We start from the raw sequence: 20,289 nt of genomic DNA on the forward strand, positions 1-20,289 counted from the left end.
AATATTTTTGTCAAACCATCGTCAATACACGTGGTTTAATGCCAGGTTGGAATTTTTTTCTTCAAACCATCGTCTATATACGAATTTTAACTCTCGGTGGGAATGTTTTTCTTCAAACTATGGTCTATATACGAATTGCAACTCTCGATGGGAATTTTTTGGCAAACTACCGTCAATGTACGAATTCTAACTCTCGGTGGGAATTTTTTTCTTCAGACTACTCTCAATATATAAATTTTAACTATTTGTTGAAATCTTTTTGTCAAACAATCGTCAATACACGTGGTTTAATACTAGGTTGGAATTTTTTTCTCCAAACCATCGCCTATATACGAATTTTAACTGTTTTTTGAAATCTTTTTGTCAAACTATCGTCAATACACGTGGTTTAATACTAAGCTGGAATTTTTTTCTCCAAACCATCGTCAATGTACGAATTTTAACTCTCGATGGGAATTTTTTGGCAAACTGCCGTCAATGTACGAATTTTAACTCTCGGTGGGCACTTTTTTCTGCAAACTACTTTCAATATTCAAATTTTAAGTCTTGGTTGAAATCTTTTTGTCAAACAATCGTCATTATACGAACTTTAACTCTAGGTTGGAATTTTTTTCTTCAAACTATCGTCTATTTACGAAATTTAACTCTTGTTGGGAATTCTCAGTCAAACTATCGTAAATGTACGAATTTTAACTATCGGTGGGAATTTTTTTCTTCAGACTACTGTCAATATACGAATTTTAACTATTTGTTGAAATCTTTTTGTCAAACAATCGTCAATACACGTGGTTTAATACTAGGTTGAATTTTTTTCTCCAAACCATCGCCTATATACGAATTTTAACTGTTTGTTGAAATCTTTTTGTCAAGCAGTCGTCAATACACGTGGTTTAATACCAGGTTGGAATTTTTTTCTCCAAACCATCGTCTATATACGAATTTTAACTCTCGGTGGGAATTTTTTGGCAAACTACCGTCAATGTACGAATTTTAACTCTCGGTGGGAATTTTTCTCTTCAGACTACTGTCAATGTACAAATTTTAACTATTTGCTGAAATCTTTTTGTCAAACTATCGTCAATACACGTGGTTTAATACCAGGTTGGAATTTTTTTCCCCAAACCATCGTCTATATACGAATTTTAACTCTCGGTGGGAATTTTTTTCTTCAAACTATGGTCCATATTCGAAATGTAACTCTCGATGGGAATTTTTTTGGCAAACTGCCGTCAATGTACGAATTCTAACTCTCGGTGGGACTTTTTTTCTTCAGACTACTCTCAATATATAAATTTTAACTATTTGTTGAAATCTTTTTGTCAAACAATCGTCAATACACGTGGTTTAATACTAGGTTGGAATTTTTTTCTCCAAACCATCGTCAATGTACGAATTTTAACTCTCGATGGGAATTTTTTGGCAAACTGCCGTTAATGTACGAATTTTAACTCTCGGTGGGCACTTTTTTCTGTAAACTACTTTCAATATTCAAATTTTAAGTCTTGGTTGAAATCTTTTTGTCAAACAATCGTCAATACACGTGGTTTAATACTAGGTTGGAATTTTTTTCTCCAAACCATCGTCTATATACGAATTTTAACTGTTTGTTGAAATATTTTTGTCAAACCATCGTCAATACACGTGGTTTAATGCCAGGTTGGAATTTTTTTCTTCAAACCATCGTCTATATACGAATTTTAACTCTCGGTGGGAATGTTTTTCTTCAAACTATGGTCTATATACGAATTGCAACTCTCGATGGGAATTTTTTGGCAAACTACCGTCAATGTACGAATTCTAACTCTCGGTGGGAATTTTTTTCTTCAGACTACTCTCAATATATAAATTTTAACTATTTGTTGAAATCTTTTTGTCAAACAATCGTCAATACACGTGGTTTAATACTAAGCTGGAATTTTTTTCTCCAAACCATCGTCAATGTACGAATTTTAACTCTCGATGGGAATTTTTTGGCAAACTGCCGTCAATGTACGAATTTTAACTCTCGGTGGGCACTTTTTTCTGCAAACTACTTTCAATATTCAAATTTTAAGTCTTGGTTGAAATCTTTTTGTCAAACAATCGTCATTATACGAACTTTAACTCTAGGTTGGAATTTTTTTCTTCAAACTATCGTCTATTTACGAAATTTAACTCTTGTTGGGAATTCTCAGTCAAACTATCGTAAATGTACGAATTTTAACTATCGGTGGGAATTTTTTTCTTCAGACTACTGTCAATATACGAATTTTAACTATTTGTTGAAATCTTTTTGTCAAACAATCGTCAATACACGTGGTTTAATACTAGGTTGAATTTTTTTCTCCAAACCATCGCCTATATACGAATTTTAACTGTTTGTTGAAATCTTTTTGTCAAGCAGTCGTCAATACACGTGGTTTAATACCAGGTTGGAATTTTTTTCTCCAAACCATCGTCTATATACGAATTTTAACTCTCGGTGGGAATTTTTTGGCAAACTACCGTCAATGTACGAATTTTAACACTCGGTGGGAATTTTTCTCTTCAGACTACTGTCAATGTACAAATTTTAACTATTTGCTGAAATCTTTTTGTCAAACTATGGTCAATACACGTGGTTTAATACCAGGTTGGAATTTTTTTCCCCAAACCATCGTCCATATACGAATTTTAACTCTCGGTGGGAATTTTTTTCTTCAAACTATGGTCTATATTCGAAATGTAACTCTCGATGGGAATTTTTTTGGCAAACTGCCGTCAATGTACGAATTCTAACTCTCGGTGGGACTTTTTTTCTTCAGACTACTCTCAATATATAAATTTTAACTATTTGTTGAAATCTTTTTGTCAAACAATCGTCAATACACGTGGTTTAATACTAGGTTGGAATTTTTTTCTCCAAACCATCGTCAATGTACGAATTTTAACTCTCGATGGGAATTTTTTGGCAAACTGCCGTTAATGTACGAATTTTAACTCTCGGTGGGCACTTTTTTCTGCAAACTACTTTCAATATTCAAATTTTAAGTCTTGGTTGAAATCTTTTTGTCAAACAATCGTCAATACACGTGGTTTAATACTAGGTTGGAATTTTTTTCTCCAAACCATCGTCTATATACGAATTTTAACTGTTTGTTGAAATATTTTTGTCAAACCATCGTCAATACACGTGGTTTAATGCCAGGTTGGAATTTTTTTCTTCAAACCATCGTCTATATACGAATTTTAACTCTCGGTGGGAATGTTTTTCTTCAAACTATGGTCTATATACGAATTGCAACTCTCGATGGGAATTTTTTGGCAAACTACCGTCAATCTACGAATTCTAACTCTCGGTGGGAATTTTTTTCTTCAGACTACTCTCAATATATAAATTTTAACTATTTGTTGAAATCTTTTTGTCAAACAATCGTCAATACACGTGGTTTAATACTAGGTTGGAATTTTTTTCTCCAAACCATCGCCTATATACGAATTTTAACTGTTTTTTGAAATCTTTTTGTCAAACCATCGTCAATACACGTGGTTTAATGCCAGGTTGGAATTTTTTTCTTCAAACCATCGTCTATATACGAATTTTAACTCTCGGTGGGAATGTTTTTCTTCAAACTATGGTCTATATACGAATTGCAACTCTCGATGGGAATTTTTTGGCAAGCTACCGTCAATGTACGAATTCTAACTCTCGGTGGGAATTTTTTTCTTCAGACTACTCTCAATATATAAATTTTAACTATTTGTTGAAATCTTTTTGTCAAACAATCGTCAATACACGTGGTTTAATACTAGGTTGGAATTTTTTTCTCCAAACCATCGCCTATATACGAATTTTAACTGTTTTTTGAAATCTTTTTGTCAAACTATCGTCAATACACGTGGTTTAATACTAAGCTGGAATTTTTTTCTCCAAACCATCGTCAATGTACGAATTTTAACTCTCGATGGGAATTTTTTGGCAAACTGCCGTCAATGTACGAATTTTAACTCTCGGTGGGCACTTTTTTCTGCAAACTACTTTCAATATTCAAATTTTAAGTCTTGGTTGAAATCTTTTTGTCAAACAATCGTCAATACACGTGGTTTAATACTAGGTTGGAATTTTTTTCTCCAAACCATCGTCTATATACGAATTTTAACTGTTTGTTGAAATATTTTTGTCAAACCATCGTCAATACACGTGGTTTAATGCCAGGTTGGAATTTTTTTCTTCAAACCATCGTCTATATACGAATTTTAACTCTCGGTGGGAATGTTTTTCTTCAAACTATGGTCTATATACGAATTGCAACTCTCGATGGGAATTTTTTGGCAAACTACCGTCAATCTACGAATTCTAACTCTCGGTGGGAATTTTTTTCTTCAGACTACTCTCAATATATAAATTTTAACTATTTGTTGAAATCTTTTTGTCAAACAATCGTCAATACACGTGGTTTAATGCCAGGTTGGAATTTTTTTCTTCAAACCATCGTCTATATACGAATTTTAACTCTCGGTGGGAATGTTTTTCTTCAAACTATGGTCTATATACGAATTGCAACTCTCGATGGGAATTTTTTGGCAAGCTACCGTCAATGTACGAATTCTAACTCTCGGTGGGAATTTTTTTCTTCAGACTACTCTCAATATATAAATTTTAACTATTTGTTGAAATCTTTTTGTCAAACAATCGTCAATACACGTGGTTTAATACTAAGCTGGAATTTTTTTCTCCAAACCATCGTCAATGTACGAATTTTAACTCTCGATGGGAATTTTTTGGCAAACTGCCGTCAATGTACGAATTTTAACTCTCGGTGGGCACTTTTTTCTGCAAACTACTTTCAATATTCAAATTTTAAGTCTTGGTTGAAATCTTTTTGTCAAACAATCGTCATTATACGAACTTTAACTCTAGGTTGGAATTTTTTTCTTCAAACTATCGTCTATTTACGAAATTTAACTCTTGTTGGGAATTCTCAGTCAAACTATCGTAAATGTACGAATTTTAACTATCGGTGGGAATTTTTTTCTTCAGACTACTGTCAATATACGAATTTTAACTATTTGTTGAAATCTTTTTGTCAAACAATCGTCAATACACGTGGTTTAATACTAGGTTGAATTTTTTTCTCCAAACCATCGCCTATATACGAATTTTAACTGTTTGTTGAAATCTTTTTGTCAAGCAGTCGTCAATACACGTGGTTTAATACCAGGTTGGAATTTTTTTCTCCAAACCATCGTCTATATACGAATTTTAACTCTCGGTGGGAATTTTTTGGCAAACTACCGTCAATGTACGAATTTTAACTCTCGGTGGGAATTTTTCTCTTCAGACTACTGTCAATGTACAAATTTTAACTATTTGCTGAAATCTTTTTGTCAAACTATGGTCAATACACGTGGTTTAATACCAGGTTGGAATTTTTTTCCCCAAACCATCGTCCATATACGAATTTTAACTCTCGGTGGGAATTTTTTTCTTCAAACTATGGTCTATATTCGAAATGTAACTCTCGATGGGAATTTTTTTGGCAAACTGCCGTCAATGTACGAATTCTAACTCTCGGTGGGACTTTTTTTCTTCAGACTACTCTCAATATATAAATTTTAACTATTTGTTGAAATCTTTTTGTCAAACAATCGTCAATACACGTGGTTTAATACTAGGTTGGAATTTTTTTCTCCAAACCATCGTCAATGTACGAATTTTAACTCTCGATGGGAATTTTTTGGCAAACTGCCGTTAATGTACGAATTTTAACTCTCGGTGGGCACTTTTTTCTGCAAACTACTTTCAATATTCAAATTTTAAGTCTTGGTTGAAATCTTTTTGTCAAACAATCGTCAATACACGTGGTTTAATACTAGGTTGGAATTTTTTTCTCCAAACCATCGTCTATATACGAATTTTAACTGTTTGTTGAAATATTTTTGTCAAACCATCGTCAATACACGTGGTTTAATGCCAGGTTGGAATTTTTTTCTTCAAACCATCGTCTATATACGAATTTTAACTCTCGGTGGGAATGTTTTTCTTCAAACTATGGTCTATATACGAATTGCAACTCTCGATGGGAATTTTTTGGCAAACTACCGTCAATCTACGAATTCTAACTCTCGGTGGGAATTTTTTTCTTCAGACTACTCTCAATATATAAATTTTAACTATTTGTTGAAATCTTTTTGTCAAACAATCGTCCATACACGTGGTTTAATACTAGGTTGGAATTTTTTTCTCCAAACCATCGCCTATATACGAATTTTAACTGTTTTTTGAAATCTTTTTGTCAAACCATCGTCAATACACGTGGTTTAATGCCAGGTTGGAATTTTTTTCTTCAAACCATCGTCTATATACGAATTTTAACTCTCGGTGGGAATGTTTTTCTTCAAACTATGGTCTATATACGAATTGCAACTCTCGATGGGAATTTTTTGGCAAGCTACCGTCAATGTACGAATTCTAACTCTCGGTGGGAATTTTTTTCTTCAGACTACTCTCAATATATAAATTTTAACTATTTGTTGAAATCTTTTTGTCAAACAATCGTCAATACACGTGGTTTAATACTAGGTTGGAATTTTTTTCTCCAAACCATCGCCTATATACGAATTTTAACTGTTTTTTGAAATCTTTTTGTCAAACTATCGTCAATACACGTGGTTTAATACTAAGCTGGAATTTTTTTCTCCAAACCATCGTCAATGTACGAATTTTAACTCTCGATGGGAATTTTTTGGCAAACTGCCGTCAATGTACGAATTTTAACTCTCGGTGGGCACTTTTTTCTGCAAACTACTTTCAATATTCAAATTTTAAGTCTTGGTTGAAATCTTTTTGTCAAACAATCGTCAATACACGTGGTTTAATACTAGGTTGGAATTTTTTTCTCCAAACCATCGTCTATATACGAATTTTAACTGTTTGTTGAAATATTTTTGTCAAACCATCGTCAATACACGTGGTTTAATGCCAGGTTGGAATTTTTTTCTTCAAACCATCGTCTATATACGAATTTTAACTCTCGGTGGGAATGTTTTTCTTCAAACTATGGTCTATATACGAATTGCAACTCTCGATGGGAATTTTTTGGCAAACTACCGTCAATCTACGAATTCTAACTCTCGGTGGGAATTTTTTTCTTCAGACTACTCTCAATATATAAATTTTAACTATTTGTTGAAATCTTTTTGTCAAACAATCGTCAATACACGTGGTTTAATGCCAGGTTGGAATTTTTTTCTTCAAACCATCGTCTATATACGAATTTTAACTCTCGGTGGGAATGTTTTTCTTCAAACTATGGTCTATATACGAATTGCAACTCTCGATGGGAATTTTTTGGCAAGCTACCGTCAATGTACGAATTCTAACTCTCGGTGGGAATTTTTTTCTTCAGACTACTCTCAATATATAAATTTTAACTATTTGTTGAAATCTTTTTGTCAAACAATCGTCAATACACGTGGTTTAATACTAAGCTGGAATTTTTTTCTCCAAACCATCGTCAATGTACGAATTTTAACTCTCGATGGGAATTTTTTGGCAAACTGCCGTCAATGTACGAATTTTAACTCTCGGTGGGCACTTTTTTCTGCAAACTACTTTCAATATTCAAATTTTAAGTCTTGGTTGAAATCTTTTTGTCAAACAATCGTCATTATACGAACTTTAACTCTAGGTTGGAATTTTTTTCTTCAAACTATCGTCTATTTACGAAATTTAACTCTTGTTGGGAATTCTCAGTCAAACTATCGTAAATGTACGAATTTTAACTATCGGTGGGAATTTTTTTCTTCAGACTACTGTCAATATACGAATTTTAACTATTTGTTGAAATCTTTTTGTCAAACAATCGTCAATACACGTGGTTTAATACTAGGTTGAATTTTTTTCTCCAAACCATCGCCTATATACGAATTTTAACTGTTTGTTGAAATCTTTTTGTCAAGCAGTCGTCAATACACGTGGTTTAATACCAGGTTGGAATTTTTTTCTCCAAACCATCGTCTATATACGAATTTTAACTCTCGGTGGGAATTTTTTGGCAAACTACCGTCAATGTACGAATTTTAACTCTCGGTGGGAATTTTTCTCTTCAGACTACTGTCAATGTACAAATTTTAACTATTTGCTGAAATCTTTTTGTCAAACTATGGTCAATACACGTGGTTTAATACCAGGTTGGAATTTTTTTCCCCAAACCATCGTCCATATACGAATTTTAACTCTCGGTGGGAATTTTTTTCTTCAAACTATGGTCTATATTCGAAATGTAACTCTCGATGGGAATTTTTTTGGCAAACTGCCGTCAATGTACGAATTCTAACTCTCGGTGGGACTTTTTTTCTTCAGACTACTCTCAATATATAAATTTTAACTATTTGTTGAAATCTTTTTGTCAAACAATCGTCAATACACGTGGTTTAATACTAGGTTGGAATTTTTTTCTCCAAACCATCGTCAATGTACGAATTTTAACTCTCGATGGGAATTTTTTGGCAAACTGCCGTTAATGTACGAATTTTAACTCTCGGTGGGCACTTTTTTCTGCAAACTACTTTCAATATTCAAATTTTAAGTCTTGGTTGAAATCTTTTTGTCAAACAATCGTCAATACACGTGGTTTAATACTAGGTTGGAATTTTTTTCTCCAAACCATCGTCTATATACGAATTTTAACTGTTTGTTGAAATATTTTTGTCAAACCATCGTCAATACACGTGGTTTAATGCCAGGTTGGAATTTTTTTCTTCAAACCATCGTCTATATACGAATTTTAACTCTCGGTGGGAATGTTTTTCTTCAAACTATGGTCTATATACGAATTGCAACTCTCGATGGGAATTTTTTGGCAAACTACCGTCAATCTACGAATTCTAACTCTCGGTGGGAATTTTTTTCTTCAGACTACTCTCAATATATAAATTTTAACTATTTGTTGAAATCTTTTTGTCAAACAATCGTCAATACACGTGGTTTAATACTAGGTTGGAATTTTTTTCTCCAAACCATCGCCTATATACGAATTTTAACTGTTTTTTGAAATCTTTTTGTCAAACCATCGTCAATACACGTGGTTTAATGCCAGGTTGGAATTTTTTTCTTCAAACCATCGTCTATATACGAATTTTAACTCTCGGTGGGAATGTTTTTCTTCAAACTATGGTCTATATACGAATTGCAACTCTCGATGGGAATTTTTTGGCAAGCTACCGTCAATGTACGAATTCTAACTCTCGGTGGGAATTTTTTTCTTCAGACTACTCTCAATATATAAATTTTAACTATTTGTTGAAATCTTTTTGTCAAACAATCGTCAATACACGTGGTTTAATACTAGGTTGGAATTTTTTTCTCCAAACCATCGCCTATATACGAATTTTAACTGTTTTTTGAAATCTTTTTGTCAAACTATCGTCAATACACGTGGTTTAATACTAAGCTGGAATTTTTTTCTCCAAACCATCGTCAATGTACGAATTTTAACTCTCGATGGGAATTTTTTGGCAAACTGCCGTCAATGTACGAATTTTAACTCTCGGTGGGCACTTTTTTCTGCAAACTACTTTCAATATTCAAATTTTAAGTCTTGGTTGAAATCTTTTTGTCAAACAATCGTCAATACACGTGGTTTAATACTAGGTTGGAATTTTTTTCTCCAAACCATCGTCTATATACGAATTTTAACTGTTTGTTGAAATATTTTTGTCAAACCATCGTCAATACACGTGGTTTAATGCCAGGTTGGAATTTTTTTCTTCAAACCATCGTCTATATACGAATTTTAACTCTCGGTGGGAATGTTTTTCTTCAAACTATGGTCTATATACGAATTGCAACTCTCGATGGGAAGTTTTTGGCAAACTACCGTCAATCTACGAATTCTAACTCTCGGTGGGAATTTTTTTCTTCAGACTACTCTCAATATATAAATTTTAACTATTTGTTGAAATCTTTTTGTCAAACAATCGTCAATACACGTGGTTTAATACTAGGTTGGAATTTTTTTCTCCAAACCATCGCCTATATACGAATTTTAACTGTTTTTTGAAATCTTTTTGTCAAACCATCGTCAATACACGTGGTTTAATGCCAGGTTGGAATTTTTTTCTTCAAACCATCGTCTATATACGAATTTTAACTCTCGGTGGGAATGTTTTTCTTCAAACTATGGTCTATATACGAATTGCAACTCTCGATGGGAATTTTTTGGCAAGCTACCGTCAATGTACGAATTCTAACTCTCGGTGGGAATTTTTTTCTTCAGACTACTCTCAATATATAAATTTTAACTATTTGTTGAAATCTTTTTGTCAAACAATCGTCAATACACGTGGTTTAATACTAGGTTGGAATTTTTTTCTCCAAACCATCGCCTATATACGAATTTTAACTGTTTTTTGAAATCTTTTTGTCAAACTATCGTCAATACACGTGGTTTAATACTAAGCTGGAATTTTTTTCTCCAAACCATCGTCAATGTACGAATTTTAACTCTCGATGGGAATTTTTTGGCAAACTGCCGTCAATGTACGAATTTTAACTCTCGGTGGGCACTTTTTTCTGCAAACTACTTTCAATATTCAAATTTTAAGTCTTGGTTGAAATCTTTTTGTCAAACAATCGTCATTATACGAACTTTAACTCTAGGTTGGAATTTTTTTCTTCAAACTATCGTCTATTTACGAAATTTAACTCTTGTTGGGAATTCTCAGTCAAACTATCGTAAATGTACGAATTTTAACTATCGGTGGGAATTTTTTTCTTCAGACTACTGTCAATATACGAATTTTAACTATTTGTTGAAATCTTTTTGTCAAACAATCGTCAATACACGTGGTTTAATACTAGGTTGAATTTTTTTCTCCAAACCATCGCCTATATACGAATTTTAACTGTTTGTTGAAATCTTTTTGTCAAGCAGTCGTCAATACACGTGGTTTAATACCAGGTTGGAATTTTTTTCTCCAAACCATCGTCTATATACGAATTTTAACTCTCGGTGGGAATTTTTTGGCAAACTACCGTCAATGTACGAATTTTAACTCTCGGTGGGAATTTTTCTCTTCAGACTACTGTCAATGTACAAATTTTAACTATTTGCTGAAATCTTTTTGTCAAACTATGGTCAATACACGTGGTTTAATACCAGGTTGGAATTTTTTTCCCCAAACCATCGTCCATATACGAATTTTAACTCTCGGTGGGAATTTTTTTCTTCAGACTACTCTCAATATATAAATTTTAACTATTTGTTGAAATCTTTTTGTCAAACAATCGTCAATACACGTGGTTTAATACTAGGTTGGAATTTTTTTCTCCAAACCATCGTCAATGTACGAATTTTAACTCTCGATGGGAATTTTTTGGCAAACTGCCGTTAATGTACGAATTTTAACTCTCGGTGGGCACTTTTTTCTGCAAACTACTTTCAATATTCAAATTTTAAGTCTTGGTTGAAATCTTTTTGTCAAACAATCGTCAATACACGTGGTTTAATACTAGGTTGGAATTTTTTTCTCCAAACCATCGTCTATATACGAATTTTAACTGTTTGTTGAAATATTTTTGTCAAACCATCGTCAATACACGTGGTTTAATGCCAGGTTGGAATTTTTTTCTTCAAACCATCGTCTATATACGAATTTTAACTCTCGGTGGGAATGTTTTTCTTCAAACTATGGTCTATATACGAATTGCAACTCTCGATGGGAATTTTTTGGCAAACTACCGTCAATCTACGAATTCTAACTCTCGGTGGGAATTTTTTTCTTCAGACTACTCTCAATATATAAATTTTAACTATTTGTTGAAATCTTTTTGTCAAACAATCGTCAATACACGTGGTTTAATACTAGGTTGGAATTTTTTTCTCCAAACCATCGCCTATATACGAATTTTAACTGTTTTTTGAAATCTTTTTGTCAAACCATCGTCAATACACGTGGTTTAATGCCAGGTTGGAATTTTTTTCTTCAAACCATCGTCTATATACGAATTTTAACTCTCGGTGGGAATGTTTTTCTTCAAACTATGGTCTATATACGAATTGCAACTCTCGATGGGAATTTTTTGGCAAGCTACCGTCAATGTACGAATTCTAACTCTCGGTGGGAATTTTTTTCTTCAGACTACTCTCAATATATAAATTTTAACTATTTGTTGAAATCTTTTTGTCAAACAATCGTCAATACACGTGGTTTAATACTAGGTTGGAATTTTTTTCTCCAAACCATCGCCTATATACGAATTTTAACTGTTTTTTGAAATCTTTTTGTCAAACTATCGTCAATACACGTGGTTTAATACTAAGCTGGAATTTTTTTCTCCAAACCATCGTCAATGTACGAATTTTAACTCTCGATGGGAATTTTTTGGCAAACTGCCGTCAATGTACGAATTTTAACTCTCGGTGGGCACTTTTTTCTGCAAACTACTTTCAATATTCAAATTTTAAGTCTTGGTTGAAATCTTTTTGTCAAACAATCGTCATTATACGAACTTTAACTCTAGGTTGGAATTTTTTCTTCAAACTATCGTCTATTTACGAAATTTAACTCTTGTTGGGAATTCTCAGTCAAACTATCGTAAATGTACGAATTTTAACTATCGGTGGGAATTTTTTTCTTCAGACTACTGTCAATATACGAATTTTAACTATTTGTTGAAATCTTTTTGTCAAACAATCGTCAATACACGTGGTTTAATACTAGGTTGAATTTTTTTCTCCAAACCATCGCCTATATACGAATTTTAACTGTTTGTTGAAATCTTTTTGTCAAGCAGTCGTCAATACACGTGGTTTAATACCATGTTGGAATTTTTTTCTCCAAACCATCGTCTATATACGAATTTTAACTCTCGGTGGGAATTTTTTGGCAAACTACCGTCAATGTACGAATTTTAACTCTCGGTGGGAATTTTTCTCTTCAGACTACTGTCAATGTACAAATTTTAACTATTTGCTGAAATCTTTTTGTCAAACAATCGTCAATACACGTGGTTTAATACTAGGTTGGAATTTTTTTCTCCAAACCATCGTCTATATACGAATTTTAACTGTTTGTTGAAATATTTTTGTCAAACCATCGTCAATACACGTGGTTTAATGCCAGGTTGGAATTTTTTTCTTCAAACCATCGTCTATATACGAATTTTAACTCTCGGTGGGAATGTTTTTCTTCAAACTATGGTCTATATACGAATTGCAACTCTCGATGGGAATTTTTTGGCAAACTACCGTCAATGTACGAATTCTAACTCTCGGTTGGAATTTTTTTCTTCAGACTACTCTCAATATATAAATTTTAACTATTTGTTGAAATCTTTTTGTCAAACAATCGTCAATACACGTGGTTTAATACTAGGTTGGAATTTTTTTCTCCAAACCATCGCCTATATACGAATTTTAACTGTTTTTTGAAATCTTTTTGTCAAACTATCGTCAATACACGTGGTTTAATACTAAGCTGGAATTTTTTTCTCCAAACCATCGTCAATGTACGAATTTTAACTCTCGATGGGAATTTTTTGGCAAACTGCCGTCAATGTACGAATTTTAACTCTCGGTGGGCACTTTTTTCTGCAAACTACTTTCAATATTCAAATTTTAAGTCTTGGTTGAAATCTTTTTGTCAAACAGTCGTCATTATACGAACTTTAACTCTAGGTTGGAATTTTTTTCTTCAAACTATCGTCTATTTACGAAATTTAACTCTTGTTGGGAATTCTCAGTCAAACTATCGCAAATGTACGAATTTTAACTATCGGTGGGAATTTTTTTCTTCAGACTACTGTCAATATACGAATTTTAACTATTTGTTGAAGTCTTTTTGTCAAACAATCGCCAATACACGTGGTTTAATACTAGGTTGAATTTTTTTCTCCAAACCATGGCCTATATACGAATTTTAACTGTTTGTTGAAATCTTTTTGTCAAGCAGTCGTCAATACACGTGGTTTAATACCAGGTTGGAATTTTTTTCTCCAAACCATCGTCTATATACGAATTTTAACTCTCGGTGGGAATTTTTTGGCAAACTACCGTCAATGTACGAATTTTAACTCTCGGTGGGAATTTTTCTCTTCAGACTACTGTCAATGTACAAATTTTAACTATTTGCTGAAATCTTTTTGTCAAACTATGGTCAATACACGTGGTTTAATACCAGGTTGGAATTTTTTTCCCCAAACCATCGTCTATATACGAATTTTAACTCTCGGTGGGAATTTTTTTCTTCAAACTATGGTCTATATTCGAAATGTAACTCTCGATGGGAATTTTTTTGGCAAACTGCCGTCAATGTACGAATTCTAACTCTCGGTGGGACTTTTTTTCTTCAGACTACTCTCAATATATAAATTTTAACTATTTGTTGAAATCTTTTTGTCAAACAATCGTCAATACACGTGGTTTAATACTAGGTTGGAATTTTTTTCTCCAAACCATCGTCAATGTACGAATTTTAACTCTCGATGGGAATTTTTTGGCAAACTGCCGTTAATGTACGAATTTTAACTCTCGGTGGGCACTTTTTTCTGCAAACTACTTTCAATATTCAAATTTTAAGTCTTGGTTGAAATCTTTTTGTCAAACAATCGTCAATACACGTGGTTTAATACTAGGTTGGAATTTTTTTCTCCAAACCATCGTCTATATACGAATTTTAACTGTTTGTTGAAATATTTTTGTCAAACCATCGTCAATACACGTGGTTTAATGCCAGGTTGGAATTTTTTTCTTCAAACCATCGTCTATATACGAATTTTAACTCTCGGTGGGAATGTTTTTCTTCAAACTATGGTCTATATACGAATTGCAACTCTCGATGGGAATTTTTTGGCAAACTACCGTCAATGTACGAATTCTAACTCTCGGTGGGAATTTTTTTCTTCAGACTACTCTCAATATATAAATTTTAACTATTTGTTGAAATCTTTTTGTCAAACAATCGTCAATACACGTGGTTTAATACTAGGTTGGAATTTTTTTCTCCAAACCATCGCCTATATACGAATTTTAACTGTTTTTTGAAATCTTTTTGTCAAACCATCGTCAATACACGTGGTTTAATGCCAGGTTGGAATTTTTTTCTTCAAACCATCGTCTATATACGAATTTTAACTCTCGGTGGGAATGTTTTTCTTCAAACTATGGTCTATATACGAATTGCAACTCTCGATGGGAATTTTTTGGCAAGCTACCGTCAATGTACGAATTCTAACTCTCGGTGGGAATTTTTTTCTTCAGACTACTCTCAATATATAAATTTTAACTATTTGTTGAAATCTTTTTGTCAAACAATCGTCAATACACGTGGTTTAATACTAGGTTGGAATTTTTTTCTCCAAACCATCGCCTATATACGAATTTTAACTGTTTTTTGAAATCTTTTTGTCAAACTATCGTCAATACACGTGGTTTAATACTAAGCTGGAATTTTTTTCTCCAAACCATCGTCAATGTACGAATTTTAACTCTCGATGGGAATTTTTTGGCAAACTGCCGTCAATGTACGAATTTTATCTCTCGGTGGGCACTTTTTTCTGCAAACTACTTTCAATATTCAAATTTTAAGTCTTGGTTGAAATCTTTTTGTCAAACAATCGTCATTATACGAACTTTAACTCTAGGTTGGAATTTTTTTCTTCAAACTATCGTCTATTTACGAAATTTAACTCTTGTTGGGAATTCTCAGTCAAACTATCGTAAATGTACGAATTTTAACTATCGGTGGGAATTTTTTTCTTCAGACTACTGTCAATATACGAATTTTAACTATTTGTTGAAATCTTTTTGTCAAACAATCGTCAATACACGTGGTTTAATACTAGGTTGAATTTTTTTCTCCAAACCATCGCCTATATACGAATTTTAACTGTTTGTTGAAATCTTTTTGTCAAGCAGTCGTCAATACACGTGGTTTAATACCAGGTTGGAATTTTTTTCTCCAAACCATCGTCTATATACGAATTTTAACTCTCGGTGGGAATTTTTTTCTTCAAACTATGGTCTATATACGAATTTTAACTCTCGGTGGGAATTTTTTGGCAAACTACAGTCAATGTACGAATTTTAACTCTCGGTGGGAATTTTTTTCTTCAAACTATGGTCTATATACGAATTATAACTCTCGATGGGAATTTTTTTGGCAAACTGCCGTCAATGTACGAATTTTAACTCTCGGTGGGAATTTTTCTCTTCAGACTACTGTCAATGTACAAATTTTAACTATTTTTTGAAATCTTCTTGTCAAACTATCGTCAATACACGTGGTTTAATACTAAGTTGGAATTTTTTTCTCCAAACCATCGTCAATGTACGAATTTTAACTCTCGACGGGAATTTTTTGGCAAACTGCCGTCAATGTACGAATTTTAACTCTCGGTGGGCACTTTTTTCTGCAAACTACTTTCAATATTCAAATTTTAAGTCTTGGTTGAAATCTTTTCGTCAAAAAATCGTCATTATACGAACTTTAACTCTAGGTTGGAATTTTTTTCTTCAAACTATCGTCTATTTACGAAATTTAACTCTTGTTGGGAATTCTTAGTCAAACTATCGTAAATGTACGAATTTTAACTATCGGTGGGAATTTTTTTCTTCAGACTACTGTCAATATACAAATTTTAACTATTTGTTGAAATCATTTTGTCAAACAATCGTCAATACACGTGGTTTAATACTAGGTTGGAATTTTTTTCTCCAAACCATCGCCTATATACGAATTTTAACTGTTTGTTGAAATCTTTTTGTCAAGCAGTCGTCAATACACGTGGTTTAATACCAGGTTGGAATTTTTTTCTCCAAACCATCGTCCATATACGAATTTTAACTCTCGGTGGGAATTTTTTTCTTCAAACTATGGTCTATATACGAATTGTAACTCTCGATGGGAATTTTTTTGGCAAACTGCCGTCAATGTACGAATTTTAACTCTCGGTGGGAATTTTTCTCTTGAGACTACTGTCAATGTACAAATTTTAACTATTTTTTGAAATCTTCTTGTCAAACAATCGTCAATACACGTGGCTTAATACTAGGTTGGAATTTTTTTCTCCAAACCATCGTCTATATACGAATTTTAACTGTTTGTTGAAATATTTTTGTCAAACCATCGTCAATACACGTGCTTTAATGCCAGGTTGGAATTTTTTTCTTCAAACCATCGTCTATATACGAATTTTAACTCTCGGTGGGAATGTTTTTCTTCAAACTATGGTCTATATACGAATTGCAACTCTCGATGGGAATTTTTTGGCAAGCTACCGTCAATGTACGAATTCTAACTCTCGGTGGGAATTTTTTTCTTCAGACTACTCTCAATATATAAATTTTAACTATTTGTTGAAATCTTTTTGTCAAACAATCGTCAATACACGTGGTTTAATACTAGGTTGGAATTTTTTTCTCCAAACCATCGCCTATATACGAATTTTAACTGTTTTTTGAAATCTTTTTGTCAAACTATCGTCAATACACGTGGTTTAATACTAAGCTGGAATTTTTTTCTCCAAACCATCGTCAATGTACGAATTTTAACTCTCGATGGGAATTTTTTGGCAAACTGCCGTCAATGTACGAATTTTATCTCTCGGTGGGCACTTTTTTCTGCAAACTACTTTCAATATTCAAATTTTAAGTCTTGGTTGAAATCTTTTTGTCAAACAATCGTCATTATACGAACTTTAACTCTAGGTTGGAATTTTTTTCTTCAAACTATCGTCTATTTACGAAATTTAACTCTTGTTGGGAATTCTCAGTCAAACTATCGTAAATGTACGAATTTTAACTATCGGTGGGAATTTTTTTCTTCAGACTACTGTCAATATACGAATTTTAACTATTTGTTGAAATCTTTTTGTCAAACAATCGTCAATACACGTGGTTTAATACTAGGTTGAATTTTTTTCTCCAAACCATCGCCTATATACGAATTTTAACTGTTTGTTGAAATCTTTTTGTCAAGCAGTCGTCAATACACGTGGTTTAATACCAGGTTGGAATTTTTTTCTCCAAACCATCGTCTATATACGAATTTTAACTCTCGGTGGGAATTTTTTTCTTCAAACTATGGTCTATATACGAATTTTAACTCTCGGTGGGAATTTTTTGGCAAACTACAGTCAATGTACGAATTTTAACTCTCGGTGGGAATTTTTTTCTTCAAACTATGGTCTATATACGAATTATAACTCTCGATGGGAATTTTTTTGGCAAACTGCCGTCAATGTACGAATTTTAACTCTCGGTGGGAATTTTTCTCTTCAGACTACTGTCAATGTACAAATTTTAACTATTTTTTGAAATCTTCTTGTCAAACTATCGTCAATACACGTGGTTTAATACTAAGTTGGAATTTTTTTCTCCAAACCATCGTCAATGTACGAATTTTAACTCTCGACGGGAATTTTTTGGCAAACTGCCGTCAATGTACGAATTTTAACTCTCGGTGGGCACTTTTTTCTGCAAACTACTTTCAATATTCAAATTTTAAGTCTTGGTTGAAATCTTTTCGTCAAAAAATCGTCATTATACGAACTTTAACTCTAGGTTGGAATTTTTTTCTTCAAACTATCGTCTATTTACGAAATTTAACTCTTGTTGGGAATTCTTAGTCAAACTATCGTAAATGTACGAATTTTAACTATCGGTGGGAATTTTTTTCTTCAGACTACTGTCAATATACAAATTTTAACTATTTGTTGAAATCATTTTGTCAAACAATCGTCAATACACGTGGTTTAATACTAGGTTGGAATTTTTTTCTCCAAACCATCGCCTATATACGAATTTTAACTGTTTGTTGAAATCTTTTTGTCAAGCAGTCGTCAATACACGTGGTTTAATACCAGGTTGGAATTTTTTTCTCCAAACCATCGTCCATATACGAATTTTAACTCTCGGTGGGAATTTTTTTCTTCAAACTATGGTCTATATACGAATTGTAACTCTCGATGGGAATTTTTTTGGCAAACTGCCGTCAATGTACGAATTTTAACTCTCGGTGGGAATTTTTCTCTTGAGACTACTGTCAATGTACAAATTTTAACTATTTTTTGAAATCTTCTTGTCAAACAATCGTCAATACACGTGGCTTAATACTAGGTTGGAATTTTTTTCTCCAAACCATCGTCTATATACGAATTTTAACTGTTTGTTGAAATATTTTTGTCAAACCATCGTCAATACACGTGCTTTAATGCCAGGTTGGAATTTTTTTCTTCAAACCATCGTCTATATACGAATTTTAACTCTCGGTGGGAATGTTTTTCTTCAAACTATGGTCTATATACGAATTGCAACTCTCGATGGGAATTTTTTGGCAAGCTACCGTCAATGTACGAATTCTAACTCTCGGTGGGAATTTTTTTCTTCAGACTACTCTCAATATATAAATTTTAACTATTTGTTGAAATCTTTTTGTCAAACAATCGTCAATACACGTGGTTTAATACTAGGTTGGAATTTTTTTCTCCAAACCATCGCCTATATACGAATTTTAACTGTTTTTTGAAATCTTTTTGTCAAACTATCGTCAATACACGTGGTTTAATACTAAGCTGGAATTTTTTTCTCCAAACCATCGTCAATGTACGAATTTTAACTCTCGATGGGAATTTTTTGGCAAACTGCCGTCAATGTACGAATTTTATCTCTCGGTGGGCACTTTTTTCTGCAAACTACTTTCAATATTCAAATTTTAAGTCTTGGTTGAAATCTTTTTGTCAAACAATCGTCATTATACGAACTTTAACTCTAGGTTGGAATTTTTTTCTTCAAACTATCGTCTATTTACGAAATTTAACTCTTGTTGGGAATTCTCAGTCAAACTATCGTAAATGTACGAATTTTAACTATCGGTGGGAATTTTTTTCTTCAGACTACTGTCAATATACGAATTTTAACTATTTGTTGAAATCTTTTTGTCAAACAATCGTCAATACACGTGGTTTAATACTAGGTTGAATTTTTTTCTCCAAACCATCGCCTATATACGAATTTTAACTGTTTGTTGAAATCTTTTTGTCAAGCAGTCGTCAATACACGTGGTTTAATACCAGGTTGGAATTTTTTTCTCCAAACCATCGTCTATATACGAATTTTAACTCTCGGTGGGAATTTTTTTCTTCAAACTATGGTCTATATACGAATTTTAACTCTCGGTGGGAATTTTTTGGCAAACTACAGTCAATGTACGAATTTTAACTCTCGGTGGGAATTTTTTTCTTCAAACTATGGTCTATATACGAATTATAACTCTCGATGGGAATTTTTTTGGCAAACTGCCGTCAATGTACGAATTTTAACTCTCGGT

Source organism: Xylocopa sonorina, unplaced genomic scaffold (genome assembly GCF_050948175.1).
Source record: "Xylocopa sonorina isolate GNS202 unplaced genomic scaffold, iyXylSono1_principal scaffold0164, whole genome shotgun sequence".
NCBI classification, from domain to species: Eukaryota; Metazoa; Arthropoda; class Insecta; order Hymenoptera; family Apidae; genus Xylocopa; species Xylocopa sonorina.